We start from the raw sequence: 16,598 nt of genomic DNA, 5'->3' as shown, positions 1-16,598 counted from the left end.
GAGATTATCAACACATACGAAGAGTTTAGGATAATGCTTGCACATAATAGGCATTCAATAAATATTAGCCATTATTTTGTAAATACTCATAAGATAAATTAGTCCTGGACTTCAGTACAAAAACTAAAATAGTGGCCCTTGAAGAGCTGGTATGTCTCCTTTTACATTATGGCAGATTTAATAAAGACTACTAGATTTCTTCTTTTGACTTGATCTCAGAAATTTTAGAGCTAAATCTAAAACTTCGTCTGTGATTCAAAATGTATAAGCATCATTCTGTCTACAGCCTTGTTATTTCTTATATTTATCCTGTGTAACTGGATATCTTTAAAAAAATTGAAATCTGCCTCAAATCTTTTTAGGAAGCAGGTGGGCATATATATGATACATTCATAAATTCTATAATCATAAGTTAGGGAAAAAATACATTTAGGTGATATTTACATCAGGTAAATTTTATGTGATCCCAGGTTTTCTCCGTAACTCTCTATAAACTTCTTCACTTCTTTTTGAATAACTAAAATTAAATTTAGTATTAATGTGGCAATGACTCAGTACAGAAATTTGGATGTAATATGTTCCAAATGCTTATAACCAGAAATTGCAAAATTATTGCTGGAAATATTTGAAAAGTCTAACCCCTTTTCCACTATTCATATCATGGAATCATAGAATTTTAGAATAGGATATAATTTGTTTACTTTTCATGTTTCACTTGGCTTGAACAATAAAAAAGAGACCTGACCAAGTTAATTTTCTGTTAATCCGGTTTCAATTTCTTCATAAAAATGAAACAAAGCTATTGTATTTTCATAGAAGTGTGGTATTGGAGCATCTCCCCAGTTGGGTATTTCATTTAACTCCTTATCAAGGACAACCTCTGAACCACTTGAAATAGGAGGTTGTTGAGCTCATGTTAAAATCTTTTATTTTATTTTTTAAACTAAAAAAATTTTGTGTATGTTTATTTCTTTTGCGAGAGAGAGAGAGAGAGAGAGAGATCCATGAAGGGGCAGAGAGAGAGAGCGAGAAAATCCCAAACAGGCTCTGCACTGTCAGCACAGAGCCCGATGCAGGGCTCGAACTCACAAACTTGTGAGATTGTGACCCAAGCCCAAACCAAGAGTCGGAGGCTCAATGGACTGAACCACCCAGGAGCCCCTGTTAAAATCTTTTAAAAAGAAGTTTTAAGCACTTTCATTGGTAACTTGTCTTAAGACTTAGCATTTCTGTTTTTTCTGTTTAATTTACAACTGCAAATTGAAACTAAAACTGGTACCTGTGCTGGGTAGAGAGGGGAGAAATAATTAATAACCATTTATTGTGTTACAGCTCCATGTTGAAAACCAGTAATAGCCAATTCATTCATTCATTCATTCACTCACCAACCAAAAAGTATTTACAGATTGATGTCTGTATGCCATGCATGTGCCAAGTTCTAGAGATGTTCTGATGTCTCCTTATCCTTAGTGAGTTTTATGATCTAGGGGAGTAGAGACAGACAAGTAACCAAATGAAAAAGAATTGAAAATGAACACTTTCTGCCTGTTTTGGTCAAGACACTGATATAATAAACACAAGAAATCGAAGTCAACCTGAGACAGATTCTCCCTGACACATAATTTATTTATATAGTAATATACTGGAAGTAGCTTCTTAAATTCTGGTTAAAAACTGGATGAGGTACAAGTGTGTTGAGCAGAAAGAAAGATTTGGGGATTTCCTTGGAGGAAATGGTGTTACAAGTCCCTAATTTTACCCCGAGCGGTAGGATGGGAAAGGGACTATCATCACATTCTTCAACTCGAGCCTTTACTATGATCTCTTAGAGAGTGTGCTGTGTGTTTTAAGAATGGGGGTCGCCTTAGACTGGGGTCCAGCTCTAACTTGGAAAGTCTGGAGGGTGACAGAGGGCCAATGAACTGCTTTCATGCTGCACAGGGGTCAGCCTACCATGCCCAGAGTTTGTCAGAATAGAAGATGTAAGAATGCTTCCCATGGGCCATGCTGGAACCATTTATTCCTGTTGTGTCCCAGGAGCAGAGAGCTGACTGCAGGCCTGCCAGACAGAGCACATCCCCTTCAGCCCATCTTGAAATTTGCAGATGAGGAGTCCCTGGGGAGGGGAATCCCAAAGACGTAAAAATCAAGACAAAACAAGACAAAACAAAACTACAACCTATGAGGAAAGACTCAGCAATAGTCATTTGCCAGACCGGAGAGCTCAAAGCTACCCAACCAATATTTTTCTTTGTTAAATCCGGCATTTCTGTTTACTCTGCCCTCTGCCCACAGCCATGTGAGCTGCTGTTGAAAGGGAAAGGGGGCCAACAGAGAGGCACAAAACAGAAGCTGGGCACACCTCCTTCCTGGGAGTCGGCCAAGTGCAGGACTGAGCAAGGGCAAGAGGGAACGTTCTTCACTTTGAAGGTTGAAGAGTTGCCTGACATTTTGGGCTTAAAACATTCTAGTTAGTCAATCTGGTTTTGTGAATGAAAGCGATCACAGAACTGTCTCTGCCATGTGAGCAAGTAAGAACTCACGGGGCTCTGCCAACTTTCCTTCCAGGGATAGGGAAGATTATCTCCACTGAATAAAAGTTTAAAGGGACAGAAAGAGGCAAAAATAAATTTGTGGTTTGGTCCCATCCACACCCACATCCACATGCCTGATGGGAAGAGCACAGGGTGTTAAGGGGGAGACTAGCAGAGGCATCTAACATGGGCTCCAGGGGGTTCAGAGGAAGTAACATTGTTAAACAAAGAGCAGAGGGATCTGAAGCTTACTGTGAAATGTGGAAGATTAAATGCTTTAGCTCCCTGCAAAGTTCCCCATAAAACAATTCTAAAGTGATTTTTAAAGCCTTAAGCTCCAAAGGAAAGAAGAGAAAAGGAGGCAAGAACTACAAAATTTTGTAACCTGGAAAGCAGATGGATGAGAGGTAAAGGACCTGAGAGAATTGATGGTTCAGCAGAAGTGAGAGATGAAATCCAACTCAATGTATGCAGAACCCACAGCTCAGAAGTGCCTGTAACCTGCAGGCAAGGGAACTTCAGAAAGGCTAAAATGAGGGGTGCCTTGGTGGCTCAGTCAGTTAAGCGTCTGACTGCATCTCAGGTCACAGTCTCACAGTCCATGGGGTCGAGCCCCCCGTCGGGCTCTGTGCTGACAGCTCAGAGCCTGGAGCCTGCCTCCGTTTCTGTCTCCCTCTCTCTGCTACGCCCCTGCTTACACTCTGTCTCTTTCTCTGTCTCGGAAATAAATAAACATTAAAAAAGATTTTAGAAAAGCTAAAATGAGGAGGAGTGGTTGAACATTGAGTTTTGAAGTAGTTAGATTCCCAGATCTCAACCAACGACTGCCCTGGCAAGAGAAGGAGGGTTTATTTTTTTCTAAAGGAGGAAAAGTTGAGCTCAGTTGAGGATGGAGATACCACACTGAAGCCAGAGGGTTAAGTGAATGTGTACTAGATGTTGAGGCCATCCCCTACCCTCTCAGCCTGCAGACATCAATCAGCCAGGGGACTGAGGAACTTTCTCTGGGGCATCTGGCTAGCATAAGCACAGAGTCCCATAAATGGTGACATCCAGGGTTCCTCAACTGACCTGCCGAGTCAGATCACCCTACAATGAAGTTCATAGCTCAGGAGTACTACCCTTGTGTTTGAAGGATTTGGTCCCCATACTTCTTTTTTTTTTAATTTAAATTTTTGTTAGTTAATATACAGTGCAATATTGGTTTCAGGAGTAGAATTCAGTGATTCATCACTTAGATACAACACCCAGAGCTCATCACAACAAGTGCCCTTCTTAGTACCCATCACCTATCTAGCCCATGCCCCCTCACTTCCCTCCATCAACACACAATTTGTTCTCTATCATTAAGAGTCTCTTGTTTGTTTCCCTCTCTTCTCTCCCCACCTTTCCATATGTTCACCTGTTGTATTTCTTAAATTTCACATATGAGTGAAATCATACGGTATTTGTCTTTCTCAGGGTTATTTTGCTTAGCATAATTCATTCTAGCTTCCTCCGCGTCATTGCAAATGGCGAAATTTCATTCATTTTGATGGGTGACTAATATTCCAGTGTGTGTGTGTACATCACATCTTCTTTATCCATTCATCAGTTGATGTATATTCGGGCTTATCTCCATAGTTTGGCTATTGTTGATAATGCTGCTTATAAATATTGGGGTGCAAATACCCCTTCAAATCTGTATTTTTGTGTCCTTTGGGCAAATACCTAATACTGCAAATGCTAGATCATAGGGTAGTTCTATTTTTGGTGTTTTGAGCATGCTGTTCTTCAGAGTGGCTTCACTAGTTTACATCTTTCACCAACACTGCAAGAGGGTTCCCTTTCTCCGCATCCTCACCAACATCTGTTGTTTCTTGTTTTGTTCATTTTAGCCATTCTGACTGGTGTGAGGTCGTATCTCATCATGGTTTTGGTTTGTATTTCTCTGATGATAAGCGGTGTTGAGCATCTTTTCATGTATCTGTTAGCCATATAGATGTCTTCTTTGTGAAGTGTCTATTCATGTCTTCTGCCCATTTCTTAACTGGGTTATTTGTTTTTTGGGTGTTGAGTTTGATAAATTCTTTATAGATTTTGGATACTAACCCTTTATCAGATATGTTGTTTGCAAATCTCTTCTCCCATTCCTTGGTTGCCTTTTAGTTTTGTTGATTTTTCCTTTTACTGTGCAGAAAATCTTTATCTTTATGAGGTCCCAATAGTTCATGTTTGTTTTAGTTTCTCTTGCCTTCAGCGATGTGTCTAGTAAGAAGTTGCTGCATCTGAGGTCAAAGAGGTTTTCCTCTAGGATTTTGATGGTTTCCTGTCTCACATTTAGGCATTCATCCACTTTGAATTTATTTTGTGTATGGTGTAAGCAAGTGGTCCAGTTTCATGCTTCTGCATGTTGCTTTCCGCTTTTCCTAACACTGCTTGTTGAAGAGACTGTCTTTTTCCCATTAGATATTCTTTCCTGCTTCGTTGAAGATGAGTTGACCACACAGTTGTGGGTCCATTTCTGTGTTTTCTATTCTGTTCCATTGAGCTATATGTCTGTTTTTGTGCCAGTACCATATTGTCTTGATCACTACAGCTTTGTAATATAGCTTGAAATCTGGAATCATGATGCCTCCAGTTTTGTTTTTCTTTTTCAGGATGGCTTTGGCAGTTCTGGATCTTTTGTGATTCCATACGAAATTTAAGATTGTTTGTTCTAGCTCTGTGAAAAATGCTGTGATATTTTGATAGGGGTTGCAATAAATGTGTAGATTGTTTTGGGTAGTATAGACATTTTAACAGTATTTGATCTTCCAATCCTTGAGCACGGAATGTTTTTCCATTTCTTTATGTCTTCTTCAATTTCTTTCATAAGTGTTCTGTGGTCTTCAGAGGATAGGTCTTTTACCTTTTTAGTTAGATTTATTCCCAAGTAACTTACTGTTTTTGTGCAATTGCAAATGGGATGTATTCCTTGATTTCTTTTTCTAATGCTTCATTATTGATGTATAGAAATGCAAAAGATTTCTGCACATTGATTTTATATCTTATGACTTTGCTGAATTCATGTATTAGTTCCAGCAATTTTTTGGTGGAGTCCTTCGGGTTTTCTTGGTCCCCATACTTAAATGTGAGTGGCAGTCAAAGATAACCAGGCATGTGAGCAAAGCATCTATGTAGTACAGGAGGTTCCAGTATGAGACAAAATGGAGAGTTGGATGTAAGGGACAATGCAAGTAAATAAACTGGAATTGAAGGATCTTTGTTTGAGATCAAAAAACTCAATGTATGCTTGCCAACAAAATGCAGTGGATTTAAATAGATGCAAGACATATCATTACAAAATATCAATGCACTGGGGAGAATTGAGGCACGCATAAGCTGAGGAGAAAGGCTGGGGTGGGTGGGAGGGGGGGAGAGAGAGAGAGGGAGAGGAGAGAGAGAAAGAGAGAGAGAGAGAGAGAGAATCAATAAAGCAAATGGCATCATATTTCTCATCTGCCAGAAGCCAGAGGCCTTCAAAATTTCTATTCTCAGACTATAATCAATTGTCAGGACAGACAAATAGCAATAATAAAGAGGAAGATAGAGAATAGGAGAGACAGAGGAGAGGGCCAAAGGAAATTCTCAAGGTGAGGGTGAAGATAGGTCCCAAGGTGGCAGACATTTGCCAGGTGAGGAGCTCCAGCAGTCCGACAGAAGGCTCTTGGAGACCTTCAGAAAGGTGCCATTGAGAGACTGCCTGCTCTATCTCAACATCTTCAGAGGAGATTTGGAAAATTGATGAGGATTTGGGGTTAAACCGATAAAATACATTAAAAATCAGAAAATCAGCCCTACAAGATTATTATTAACTTTAAGGGAAACAAAAAATGTGAGAAAAGCAAAGAAATTCTAGTGAGCTCATGGCTCAGCTGTAAAGAGCATGTCTGTCTGTATTTGTGCCTCAGAAATGGTAGGGAAGACGATGAATCTTCTTTAGTAGTGGCAAGTCAATAGATAAATGTCTAAAACCCCAAACTGAAGAAAGTCAGCAAGTAGCAGCGCAAATCTATTATTTACAGGCATAGAAGCAATGGCCAAATATTTAGTTAAAAGAAGTGAAAGTGATTGCCTTCAGTGGGAGGGGGAAATGGGCCGAGAGGCTAGAGTAGTATCGTTGATAGGCAAACTTGGTAGAACTACTAATATAAATGTTACAAAAAATGACTCAATTATTTTGAGGTGAAAGAGAGAGCGATGGTGCATGGTAGTGGGGCTAACAGAACTCCAGTCGGAAGGAACAGGATACGTGAAAGCCTGAGCCAGGCAGGGAGAGTATGTCTCCCTTGAGGAACTGAAGAAGTTCAAGGTGAGTGTGCCCGTCAGGGTGAGGAGCAAGGTGGGTGGTACTGAGGGAAGCAGGGACCAGATCATGAACGGGCTTTAATTTTAACCCGAGGATAATGGAAGTTCAAAGGGTACTTTTGTCTGCAAGTGAGAGAAAGACTAAATGAAAATATCTTGAGCAATCGGGGGACTTTATTATGTTTTATCCTATAACAAGAGGTTTAGAGGTAGGGAGATTAACTGAGCAGCTCCGTGATATCAGGCAGGACCAGACTTTTCTTTCTACTCTGCTCTTCTCGGTGTGCCAGGTAGATCTGTCAGAATGACTAAAAAATCCAGATATGGCATCCTCACACAACAACATCCAAAAGCAGAAGGAGGGAAAGGCCATGTTCCTTCCTTATGTCTTTGTATCAGTCTTTTATCGAGCCATAACAAATCACATCAAAAATTAGTGGTCTGTAGCAATCACCATGTTCGGTGCTAATGGCTCTGTGAGTCAGTGGTTTGGGTTGGGCTTAGCTGGAAAGTTCTGCTGCTATCCTGGACTCACTCATTCTCCTGTAGTCAGTCCAGGGGTGGCTCATCTGGGGCTAGATGGTCTAAGATAACCTCCCTTCCATGTCGGGGACCTCAGCTGGGGTGACTGGGACAGCTGGCGTCCCTGCTCCCAGTGGTTTTCTCTTCCAGTTGACTAGACTGGTCTTCTTCACACGGTAGTCTCAGGGCAGTGTTCTAAGGAAGCGAGAGCTGAAGCTACAAGTCTTCTCGAAGCCTAGCTTCCAAAATCCCATAAATCCGCTCTGCAACATTCTATTGGTAAAAGCAAGTTGCAGGAACAGCCCAAATTCAAGAGATAAGAAATAGATCTGACCCCATGATGGAAAGAACAGAGACGTTGTATTGTAAAGAATGGTAGGAGTTGTTACGATCATCTTTGTAAACAAATATAGCACAGCCTCCTTTGAAGACTAGAGAATATTTTTCAGATGATGTTAAGCAAATTATTCTCAGACCCTTTCCTAAACCAATCATAGAGAGGGCGATTAGATGATTCCAGTTAGGTAAGCATAGTAAAAGTTGACTCCTTGGAAATGAGGACCCATCCTTCACTGAAGCAAAAGGGTTCTTGCTGCAAAAAAGTATGTGAGTGGGATTTGGATAGAAAAATAAACATTATCCCATATTTTTCCAGAGATATGTGATTTCATTTTTTAAAGATAATGATTTCACTGAAAGATAGCTTTTGAAAGATGAAAAGATATGATTTCACATTTGAAAGATAACCTTGAAATAGGATTCATTAAATTTTTTTTTAAGTTTAGAGAGAGAGCAAGTGTGAGCGGGGAGAGAGGCAGAGTCAGAAAGAGAGAGAGAGAGAGAGAGAGAGAGAGAGAGAGAGAGAGAGAGAATCTTAAGCAGGCTCCACACTCAGCACAGAGCCCAAGCCAGGGCTCGCTCCTACGACTCTGGGATCACGACCTGAGCTGAAATGAAGAGTTGGTTTCTCCACTGACTGAACTACCCAGAAGCCCCTGATTTCATTTTTAAGAGAGGATTATTCCTCTTGCTTGGAGGGAAGCAAGACTGGAGGCAGGTACACCAGTTGCAGGATTTATCGGCCTCAGTGCTATTAACATATTAAGCCAGATAATTCTTTGTTGGGAGTAGAAGACTGTCCTTTGCATCGTGTGATGTTTTGAAATTTTGAAGTATCCATGACATCTTCCCACTGGATGCCGAAGTACCTCCAGTTGTAACAACCAAAATGTCTGCAGACTCTTCCAATTATCATCTGGGACAAAGTTACCTTTGGTCGAGAACCACTGGGTTTGGAATGTAATGCAATGATGACTATTGCATTGGCCTGAACCAAGGTAGAGGTGGTAGGAATGGAGGCAAGAAGGATTGAGGAGATCTTTGATTTGGCAAATGATCAAATGGGAAGGGAAACTACATGTTGTTGATAGCCATGTTCTGGCCTAGACATTCTGCAGTTTGGACACACAAGAGGAGAAAGAGGCTGGGAGAATTGGACAATTAGTTCAGTTTGGACATGTTCAGTTTGGGGCATTTGAGGAACATAAATAAAGATGTCCAATAAGCCTTACAGTAAGGGTCTCAAATTGGTGATGCTTGAGCCTGGTCTAATCTCAGACTTATTTTCTTTGTGTCTACAGTTAAAAAAAATACACCTCAGCCAACATTTAAGAATTGGGAGACTTCATATACCATTAAAAATTTTAAGTTTGTCTGAAATATTAGAAGATCAGCATGTATTGGACCCAAGTCCTGAGGTGACAAAAATCTACTAAGCAGGGTTTGCCTCAATTTGTCCCAGTCTCCCCAAATACATCTTGACTCCATTGCGTTACTTACCCACTCACCCCATAAGGATTTGAGGGTAGAATCTTTGTTTTGATTGGAGCTTTCTGCTCTCTGACATAGACACAGATGTGAGAATGATTCCAAAAGGCTCCATATTGTATCTTCTGTGTCCGCCTCTGACCCATACATTTCAGTCAGATCTCTTAGGACTTTCTAAATATATCATTCATTTTTTTTCTTTCTGATTCTGGTAGTCAGACATGTTTCTTGTGGGAAACACAGAAAATACAGCACACATATTATCCCAAATCTTAGAGGCCTCAAGGGTTTTGTTGCTAGATTTCCATATATCTTTGGAAATAGTGATGAGGGCTCTCTTACCACCTCCAGGAAGAAGCCACCTCTTTGTCTCAACTGGGGTAAAGCAGAGTTATTTTTCCGAAGTGTCAATGGAAGAAAATTAAGCAAGCTTGTGTTTACCTCTCTGCTTTTGTGCATTTTAAGCCCGTTGTTCTGAGGGTTGCTAAGGACATTTTTTTTTAAACACTCAAGAATTCAGGCAATTAAGTGTTTTTCCAACATCAAACAATTCCATAGTCAGAATTTATTACCCCTCGTGTCTCTCAGTGTTTCAAGGAAACATTTTCCATTCATGTTCATTTGTTATCTCAAATGCTTTTGAAAATGAGCCCTAAGTGTACTATTTGTAAGTAGGTGACAAAGTTCTTTTAAAACTGCTTGAATAATAGAAAAAAATGACATGCCTCTTAGAGAACAAAATGGGCCATGATAATGTGAGGGAGAGCATGTAAGGACGGATGTAATGGTTAGAATTAAAATGACGTCTGACAATTACTTTCAATTTGAACCGAGGTGAAGAAAATCTGAATTACAATACTCTTATGATTAAACTTTGATGAGATGAAAATGTCATCATTGTTTGATGAGAATTTTTTATTAGAGTTCAAAGAATATGAATGATTTAACCACAATGTACCAACACCACAGGGCTGAATAATCTGTATCAGTTTTTCTCAACTCCTTCTCACTGCGGGTCACCAGAGAAACCTCAGCCGCTCTCATTCTTTAGTGCTTCTGTGACTGTTTCCATGAGATTGGCTTTTGAAACAACAAGGTGAGGCTTACATCCTTTGTGATAAGTTTTGACATTGAAATCCTGGAGTAGCTTAATATGGCAATTCATTTCCAGGAGCCACGTGCTGAGATTTGGACTCATAAGTCTTCTTTTACAAAGAAGTTCACTGTAGAGTCTAGATATTTTGAGAGAAATGAGTCTGTTTCTCTTTAGCCTGACATTTGACGATTCAAATTGAGATGGGAGCTCACGTCTGTTGATGACAAAGCACAGTCCAGTTCTGTTTGGGGCACTAATTTAATATAGGTTGACAAGAGTGTGCTGCCTTAGCACAGGGACTTTTCTCTGCAAAGGGGCAACTGCTGTGCTACCTACTCCTGCACCGGGTGGGGGCAGGAGTGCTAGGACCCCCCTGTCCACTAACTGGGCTCTGTTACCCTGGGATTCCTGCCCTGCCCTCGCTCTTCCCTGTTTTTTCCTCTTTCCCCTCTGGGAGCCCCAAATTGAATTAAATGGTTTCCAACAGTCCTTGGTTATACATCTCTATATAGTATTTAAAAGACTGTTTAAAAGATTGTTGACTTCTGAGAGTCTGAGTCAAAATATTTGGGGACTTACTCTACAACCCTATAGTTTGCAAACCCGCAGGTACTAGGTGTGTTCCATTCTGTTTTGTAAAGGAAAATCTTTCTCCTCTTAACCATTGCAGGAAAGGGTAAAGGTACTAGCATTGGTCATTCCATTCAATTATTTCCCAAAGCCGGTGCCATTGTAACAATGTTATAACTTAACCACTCAAAAATAACCCTTATTTTATCTTGTTAAAAAAAAATACAGTCTGTACACTTTATAGGCTGATCTAGGGTAAGCTCAGGTTATTTCCAAACACCATTTTGTTGATTCTCTTATTGCAATTTTATTTTATTTGAATAACCAGGAAACTTAAGCTGAAACGTGGAAGGTATATTGTGTAAGAGGTGTCCGTCGTACTCCTGTTCAGTAAAGAAAAGAGTTGTCTTGGCCATTCAAAGTCCCTTTTGAAAATACTTTGTAAGTGTAGCTGACTTATCTTTGTGGCATTTGTTCTTGAATATTTAAATCTTGCTTCAAAGCTGGTCAAAATGATAATGCGAGGTGAAGTCGGGAACAACTGAGAAGTTTAAACACACTGCAATCTCTACTGGACTTGAAAAGTCAAAGGCTTGGAAAAAGCAAATATGAATGTTAGAACAATTGGACGCCTCCAGTACCACAGGTAAGACACAACGCAGGGCAGTGGCTAAGAGTAGTCTAGACAGACTGGGTTCAAATCCTACTTTTACCACTTAGTACCTATTTGACTTTGAACAAGTTACCTTCCTTAGACTTCAGTTTCCTCACCTGTAAAATGGGGATGATAGCAATACCTACCTGATAAGGTTTCTATGAGGAATGACTACTCAAGTGTCAAGTGTATGTCTTGTGCACAATAAGCATTCGACAATTGAAAGCTATTGCGGTTATTATTATTGAAATGTGGAAGACATTATCAGTATCTTCACAATTAATCCCCAATTCTCCTTCCTGGACCAGATTACAAAATCTCAAATAGTGATCTTTATATTATTTTCAAAAGGAAAAATATCAATAAAAAATGTCTGAACTTATCCAAAGTATCCTAAAGTAAATCTGTGGTAGACTTTTTCTGTATTCTTTTTACAACCCAGAGATCAAGAGTCATATGCTCTACCGACTAAGCCAGTCAGGTGCCCCAACGTTGTTTTCTTATTTGAGAACTTTTCTAAGATCTGTGATACTCCAGGTCTGTGGAACTGAAAATATTGCCCTTTATTGGTATTGTATATAAGAATTTTCTCTTGCATGGATTTAATATATTTCTTGCCACTTAAGAAAGCATGGCTGATGGGAAATTAGACTGATAGATGAATGGGAGAAATGGGAGAACGTTGTGTGATTTAGGGAAATGAGATTAATTGGGATGTGAGTTCCAGTTTTTGCTTTACTCTTGGGTATCATCTTGGGTCATTTACTTTATCTCATTAACACTTGTTTTTTTTTCATCTTTGGAAATGAAAATGATAGTAATGCTTACCCCACAATAAGCCTTGAAGCATAAATGATCGAGAGTAATATTTATAAATTATAAAGCCCCATATACATACTCATAATTGATAATTATTCTAATGCCTGCATTTCTCCTCTACCTATCTGACCCATGGCCAGGACTTTCATAAGGGAAGAAGGAATACAGGCTATGATTGCCATATGTTCACAGATTAACTTAATGCCTCCAGATTGGAGTGTTTCTTGCATCCACTCATCCATCCATCCATCCATCCATCCATTCACTATACATTTACTGAGCTGTAACCATGTGCTATCACTCTGCTATGCATAAAGCTTTCAAAAATCAGTGCCATGGTTTCTCAGAGATTTCTGAATATGTGCATGTAGAAGAACTCAACTCAGCTTTCTCGTGTTCTCAATGTCTCCTTAAACCTGAGGAGTGACGACATAGAAAAAAGAAAAAAATGTTAGAATTATTCAGGTGACACATTGTTTTGGACATTTTCCAAGCAGGATAATTATCTAAAATCAGGCTGACATTTATATCTCTAGCCTCCCATGCTTGTTAAAAGACTTTTTCTTGCTGAAATACTCATTGAGCTAAATTTCGTCTAACATCTGGCCATTGTATAAATATAGCAATGAAAACATGTCTTGTTGCCTACACAGTAGGTATAAATTTTAGAAATCCAATTAGTGTTTTATTCTTTCTGTGTATTTTTCTTTTATTTTTCTTTAGCATTTGAGCCAATTTCAGGCTCCTCACTGAAACTATAAGAATTCAAATATTTAGCACACATCTACACAACAGAAAATACCAACTGGATTGAGGAATAGTGCTTTGTAGTATTTCCTAGTGATTGTAAGATATTCCTTAAGTTCTTTATTCATTCATGCAACCGGCATATATTGAGCCAAATGTCAAGCCTGGTGCTCAATGCTGAGGGTGAATAAATAAAATACCATCTTAGCCCTTGAGAAGTTCAGTACCTAGTAGGGCAGACAGATACCTATACCAACTGTTTTCCTACAATGTGGAATATTGCTATTGCTCTATTGACGAACATGGGCAAATGCTGTAAGAGAGGTACATATCCACCTGGCTCCTAAGGCATCGCTCGCTACTCATCTGATGGGTTGCACACTACATAAATGATTGTCCTCAATCCTTCCCTGAGGGTCTCTAACCTCTCAAAATGGAGGAGCCTCTCAAACGAAGAGCCCAAGGGACTACTCATTGTGCCTACAGTACTCACTGTGCCTACATTATCCATCTGGGTGGGCACAATCTAGCAAATGCCTTGAGGATGGATCATCTATTTGGCAATACCAGCCTCATCTGAGTCACAGTTGTTAAAGTCTTCACTTCTAGACTCACTGTAATGACAGTTGATAGTCAATGGCCTATTTTGCCTAGATGTGAACATTTAGAAGTAAGCCCGCTAAAGCATAATTTTTACTGTGTGCACCAGGACCTACCACAAGGCATCCTCTGCACGCTTTAAAAAAGTGCATATTATTATACAGATTTCGCCACTCTTTCATTTGGTGTTGACTACACTCAAAAATCTAAAGGGCGCTCTTAAGATATAACTTGGAAAAACTTGAAAAAAAATTTTCAAACATTATCAAATGCAATGCTTACCTTTTAAACATTAAAAGTTTATTTGCACAAACTTAGTAGTATGAGATACAACATAGTTCATGGAAATCAGCCACAATGCTAATGCTTACTAGATTATTCCAAACATTAGACATTACAGTTTAAATCTCAACATTAGCTCTGATGTTGGAATAACATTTCAGTTAATAAATAATTGTGAATATGACCATATGTTCAGTTTATTCTCAGCAGTTTATCATGAATTACAATCATGATTTGGGTCATAAAAGTGATAAACAACTATGTCTTCACAAATTGCATGTTTATTTAATTAATCCTGAAGAGAATCTAAAAATATATTCTGATAGGTTATATAAATTAGGTGTATTTTTTAGCTTTTGGATTTTAACATGCCTGGGTAACACTGTAACTACTTTCATAGGGTACGGGCATTTGCAAAAGTGAGTGGCCACAGTTTTTCAGCCCTGAATTAAATGCCTTCTATGTATTTCAGAGAACTATGAATTCAAAAGTTACTGTTATTTTGGGGTGATCTATAAAGTAGTATAATACCAATGCACGCACACAAAATTTGTGGTAAAGAAAGTGAGTTTTGTTCATTATACTTTCCAGATAGTAGTCACGTCTTCCTAATAATGTTGTTGCCATAAACATATTAGGAAAGACAGAATAAGATAAGATATATATTAGATATAAGATATTTATAAGATATTCTGAATTTGCACAATCTATAGTGCTTATAATGAGAAGTCATATTGGCCTTATATTGTCTTTTAAGGGTATCTCTTGAGCTCCTACTGTTATCTTCAGTTGTCACAAAGGCAATGGTTCTGTCAAATGCTGACAACATGTGGGGATAGTGTCAACATCCTGCAACAAAGGGCCTCGCCAGGATCAATTTTAGCATTTGAATTTGCTACTCTGTTTTGGAATTTTCCTGTTCATTATTGAATTTATTTATTTATTTATTTATTTATTACATTTTTTGAAATGTTTATTTATTTTTTAGAGAGAGAGAGAGAGAGAGAGAGCAGAGCATGAGCAGGGGAGGGGCAGAGATAGAGGGACACAGAATCTGAAGCAGGCTCCGGCTCTGAGCTATCAGCACAGTGTCCGATGCAGGGCTTGAACCCACTACTGTGAGATCATGACCTGAGCTGAAGTCAGATGCCTTACCCACTGAGCCACCCAGATGCCCCTGCTCATTATTGAATTTAAACCGGTAAGTAAGTTGCCTGGTTTCTTGGCCTAAGAAGAATATTATGTGCTATTTGGTATCAGACTTCTAATAATTAATCAGGTAGTTTAATGCTATCATATATGTTATTCAAATATTTCTAATCTCCTTGTAATATTTTCTAGACTGAGTGGCAGCTGTAGCTAGTACCTATCAACTGCATAAGGACAAGAGTCAGAAAGTGTAAGAATTTTTGAAAACCATCAAATAGTAGAAACAAAGTGTAGGGATCTTACATTTAGGCAATGAGTTAGGTACCAGAAAATACTTCCTTCCAGTGTAAAAGTTTAGGACTCTTTGAAGACAATGTCCAGTTCAACAGTGAAAAAATACATTCCAGTTCTGGGCCCCAAATATTTAAGAAAGCCCCCCCCCCCCCCGAACGTAAAAATGACTCTTTATCTTTTTGTACACCTTTTGACAAACTATGTATCTTTTCAGTGTAGGGACCATCTTACAATTTGGGGCGCGTGTTGTATTTTTCCATAGGGAAGAGGCGGTTGGCATTGCTTCCTGGCTTGGTATAATTCATTTATGTCCTTCCAGTTTTTTCTCTCTGATCTCTTTTCTGTATATCTGTCAGCAGCACTCTCCTGGGAGCAGCACGATGCACTTCATTAATAAGAAGGGATTAAAGGAAAAAGCCCTCGTCTCCTAATACACTTGGATAATTTGGTGCCATCCACAAGGCAATAGACCCCTGCTGCATAGATGTCATTAGAAAGGTACAATTTCATTACTTTTTAGTGGCAAAGCCTTGAGTGAAATACAAAATATGTTGTCTCATATGCAGGGGAAAAAAAAGTGCTAAAGCTTTCATTCACTTCACGCCTCTAAAATAGTAGAATGCAAAAATATATTTTATGGGTTTTGCATTTATACTGCCTTCCCTTAGTAGTCCTTGAAATCAAGCTTTTATTAAATACTGAGCAAAATCAAGGTTAAAAGAAAATTATTGACATTCTTAAATCCTAAATGAAATTCATGTATTTTTATTAACTAACACATACCTACTAAGTGCCAGGCACTCTATGGAAAACGAACTACAAAAACATCATTCATGCCTTTTTTTTTTTATTACAGCACTAACCTATTAAATACTCTAACTGGAAGTGAGTATAAAAGTGAGTGCATAAGAAGTAAACCATATGGCTGAATAAAAATGATTGTAAGCCAGTAAATTGTAAGCGTATTCAAAAAAATCTGTTTAACTTTCCCTTGCTAACCTTGCTTCCTTTTGAGCTAATATGCTTGCCGCTGGTTGATAGAATTATCTTTTGAGCTGAACACCAACCCCCCACCCTCGCCCCTATTTTAAGCCTTTAGTGGTATTTTGTGCAAACATTTGAACAGAAAAGTCACAAGCCATCCTTAGAATCTCACCCTACTTCTATAGAAGCA

Source organism: Herpailurus yagouaroundi, unplaced genomic scaffold (genome assembly GCF_014898765.1).
Source record: "Herpailurus yagouaroundi ecotype Mexico unplaced genomic scaffold, PumYag 142, whole genome shotgun sequence".
Taxonomy (NCBI): Eukaryota; Metazoa; Chordata; class Mammalia; order Carnivora; family Felidae; genus Herpailurus; species Herpailurus yagouaroundi.
The sequence above is the reverse complement of the archived record's forward strand: the minus strand, read 5'-3'. Positions refer to the sequence as shown.